The following is a 3991-nucleotide window of genomic DNA, read 5'->3' as shown; positions in this document are numbered from 1 at the left end:
AGAGAGAGAGAGAGAGAGAGAGAGAGAGAGAGAGAGAAGAAAGAAAAACCCACTGGAAAGCAAAGGGAAAGCCAGGCCCCTCTGACACACAGCTCTGGAGGAAGAAGGCAGCCAGGCCCAGAGTGGCTGAGGACTGGCCCAACAGCAGAAGTCACGGACCCCCTGGCTCTGCCGCCAAACTCTGACTTACGGTGGGCTGCTTTCTTTTTCTCCTGCTACGTTCATTTATCTATTTGATGTTGAGGGTAGTGATAGGCTTTTTTGAGGCTCCCGGCGCAGCAGAGAAACAGGCAGAAGAATAAAGGGAAAGAGGCTTTATCCCCTTTGAGGACAGGCAGAGAATGTGGGGACGATAAGGAGCTCTCGGGAGTTGGACAAAGGGAGGCTGAGGTTCTCATGGCCTTTTGTCAGGGGTGAAGTTGGGAGGAGATGTTTAGATAAGACCTGAGGGAGCTGACTGGGGGCTTCCCTGAGGCGGCGGGAAGGGTGGAAGGAAACTGCACCCTGGGCTGAGTTGGAGAAGAAGGGGGAGGTGGTCTTAGGGAAGACAGACTTTTGTATTAAGGGCTTCAGCCATATTTGATGGCCATCATGATGATTTTTAGCAATTTGTACTGGGACCAGAACCTATCATTCATCTTTTGGTTATTATGAAAGAGTTTGTGATCTTTTTTTTTTTTTTTTTGCTTTTTTTTTTTAATTTTTTTTTTTTTTTTAGGTTTTTTTTTTTAAATTTTCTTGTGGGTTTTTTTTTTCTGTAACTTTTACCTAATCCAATTTTATTGTATTGATTTAGTTTTTGACACTGGGAATCGAACTCACAACCTTACACTTGCCAGGCAGGCATTTTGCCCCTGAGCTATAGCCCTGGTGGGGGGGGGGTCTGTGATCTGAATGTGTCATTTTACCATGACCGTATTGAAGAGGAGGAGTATCGATGTTTAGTTTTTGATACCAGTGTGAGGAAAGGAGATGGGGTCGCCTGTAGACCTCGACACGGCTGTACTGAGGGGCCGCAGCAGAGGTGTGGAATAAGGCGGCAGGACTGAGAGGACAACAGGGAGAAATAGTGACAGAAGCATTCTCGTGAACATGAGGTGATTGGTTGTATACGAGGAGTCATTAGGGCTGGAATTGTGTCGTGTGTGATGAGCTCACTGAGGTGATGGGCTGAGTGGACTGTGATACAGTGTCCTTTTTTTTGGTATTTTTTCAGGGAAGGGTCTGCAGGGTGTGCAGGGTCTCACCACTAGATCGGACTCTTATGATCCACCTGTTTACAGCCTCCCAAGAGCTGGATTACAGGCGTGCGCCACCACGCCCAGTCTCAATTGCCATCTCAGCACGCTGCAGGGGCAGGGCTGGCACAGCAGGCCCGGGGATCGAACCCCTGGCCCCTGTGCCTGCTTGCAGGTGCTTCAATCTGCTGAGCTATTTGGCCAGCCCTAGACTGTCTTAAAGTGAATTTTTTTGTCTGTTAGTACAGCTACTGCTGCAAGTGTGCAGAAATATGGGGTCCATTTAGAAAGGTAAGCTACTGCTTGAAAGGGTGGTCTCTTCTTACGTCCTAAAACACCCATAGCACTGTGACCTGAGAGGTGGTATATAGGGTAAAAGGCTGAGTGGGGTTGAGGAATGTGAGAGCTGGGCCTTTAGGAGAGCCTGTTGTAGCTTGTGAGAGGAGGAACGCATAGGAGCAGCGGGGTCAGGGGCGCTAACAGGGACCTTTGGGTGCCTTATAGAGTGGCTGTGCTAGGGAAGCAAAGTTGGGAACCCAGAGGCGGAAGAAGCTAGCCAGACCAAGGAAGAAGAGGACTTGCTGTCTTGTGGTGGCCCCTGAAGCTCATGAAGGAGAGCTCTGTGGTCGGCAGTGATCGCATGAGTAGGGGAGTGCGGGTGAGCCCTAGATATTTGACCTTTGGTGAGGCTATCAAGCTGGGGAGGGAGAGACCCTGTAACCTCACCCTGACAGAAAATTGAGAAGAGTAGCTGTGGGTCGCAGGACTAGGGCATAAGAGGGAGAGCAAAGGAGCAGGTTGTCAATGTATTGAAGAAGCAGGCTGGGCTTGAGGCCAAGGGTTTCGAGATCAGCAGCGAGGACTTAGCTAAGGAAGTGAGGACTGTCTCTGAACCCCTGAGGCAGGACTGTCCACGCAGGACCGTCCACATGAGCTGTTGAGATCGGAGAGTGTCTGGGTCAGTCCATGTGAAGGCAAAGACGTTTCGGCAACCTGGGTGTAAGGGAACGGTGAAGAAGGCATACGGGCTGGAGTCCCTTTTGATGTTTGGGGGGTATCGGGTATTGAGGAATGGAGGTAAATGCTGTGGGATCTCTGAGGCACGATAGCAGAGGAACGGCGCGTGTGACATGAGTGGGACTGGAAGTGTCTCAGAGTGTGTGGTTGACAAGGGAAGAGGGAAGGAGGTGCTGGCTGTGCCTTGAGGTTGGGTTTGTGGGATGTACACAGTGGGGGAGAGAGAGGTAAGAGAGAATTGGAGTTTTTAGAGAAGGTCTCTCCCATGAGAGGTGAGGGACAGGTTGGGATCGCAAGGAAATTATGAGTGAAGAACAGTGTCTGAAGTCAGCAGGGAATGGGCCTGTCTCGAGGGGTCATGTAGGTCGGCCATCAACTCCCACTATGGAGACTAGGGCTAATACAGCAACTTTAGAACTCAGGAAGAACACTATATGTGGTCTCCATGTCAGCAAGAAAAGTTTTTTACCTGAGATGTCCAGGGAGACTCAGAACTCTGACAAAGGTACCTCGATGTGGGCCATGGACCCCAAGCTCTGTTGTTTCTCTTCAGCAGCAAGACCAAGCAGGTCAAGTATGGATGGATCTGGCCGTAGTGAGTTTCCCTGTGAGGACAGGGAATTGGATGACTTGCCCACTCTCTGGTGGACAGGACAGTCACACTTCTAGTGACCCTTGAGCTTGCAGATGTCCCAGTGATGGCTGCAGCTTGGGGCAAGCTCATGTCCAGTGTCCTTTGCCACATGAGACCATCCAGGAAGGGCTTGGGTGGCAGAGCTGTTTAGGCTTAGCGTTATCTCGTCAAGGCCCTGCTTTGATGGGAGTCTCCAGTGTCGCAGCCAGAAGTTGGCACTGTGTATAGTTAATTTTGGTCTCCATTATTGAAGATGCAGAAAGTTAGACTAAGTTTTCCTGTGGGGTTTGAGGGCTGAGATTTTTGTCTTTTTAGCTTGGCATGAATGCCAGGAGCAGATAGGGATATGAAATAGGAATTAATAACAATTGCTCCTTTAGGAGAATCTGGGTCTACATTAGTATATTTAGTTTAGAGCAATATACTTGATTATTAGAATTTTATCTGAGTATTAAGTACCTTGAAATATAAAGTGTAACCAGAGAACTGTTATTTCTTACCAACCATGGACATTGGAGCAGTTAAATCCCTGTAGAATGTTAACAGACAACAGTTACATACTTTTATAGGGAACAGTCATAACAGATGATGCAATCTCCATTTTGTTTTGGTATTTCCAAGTGTAATAGCACATTCGCAGGACACATGTCACAGAAGTTTTAGTTAGAAAATTATCGTGTGGCTGATGACCTCATGGTGGCTTCACAGGAACCTCTTATTATGAAAACCTGGAGCATAAGAGAAAGGCATGTGCTTAAATCTGAAAGAAAATTGACATTGTAGAATACTGTATATTTGGAAGGCATGAGTATATTTAATGTATCTAGCATCCTTTATGAGAAAACCTTATTTTAATTTTTGAAAAAACTTTGTTTCAACCAATGACCACATTGTTGGGGCTGTCTTTTAAGGAGGTTACTGGGGGCTCTTTATGGATGAACAAAGGCTGGCCACCTTTTATTCACCAATCAAGAGTCCTGTCTAATAATTTCTCCCTATTTTAATGGTTTTTATTTAATTATAAATTAATTTTGATGGTTAAGATAGATATATAGTTACATTCTCTTAATGAATAGAAGGATTTGTTGTAATAGTGTTTGTA

General features: G+C 46.8%; 1 protein-coding gene across 1 annotated transcript in view; it reads left to right on the top strand.

The window, feature by feature from the left end:
* Positions 1–3991, top strand: part of Slc2a7 (solute carrier family 2 member 7) — a 16217-nt gene that overhangs the window by 6286 nt on the left and 5940 nt on the right. The window lies entirely within an intron of this gene.

This window comes from Octodon degus, unplaced genomic scaffold (assembly GCF_000260255.1).
Source record: "Octodon degus isolate 3935 unplaced genomic scaffold, OctDeg1.0 scaffold00113, whole genome shotgun sequence".
NCBI lineage: Eukaryota > Metazoa > Chordata > Mammalia > Rodentia > Octodontidae > Octodon > Octodon degus.
Note: the sequence above shows the minus strand (reverse complement) of the source record. Positions and strands in the feature narration are given on the sequence as shown.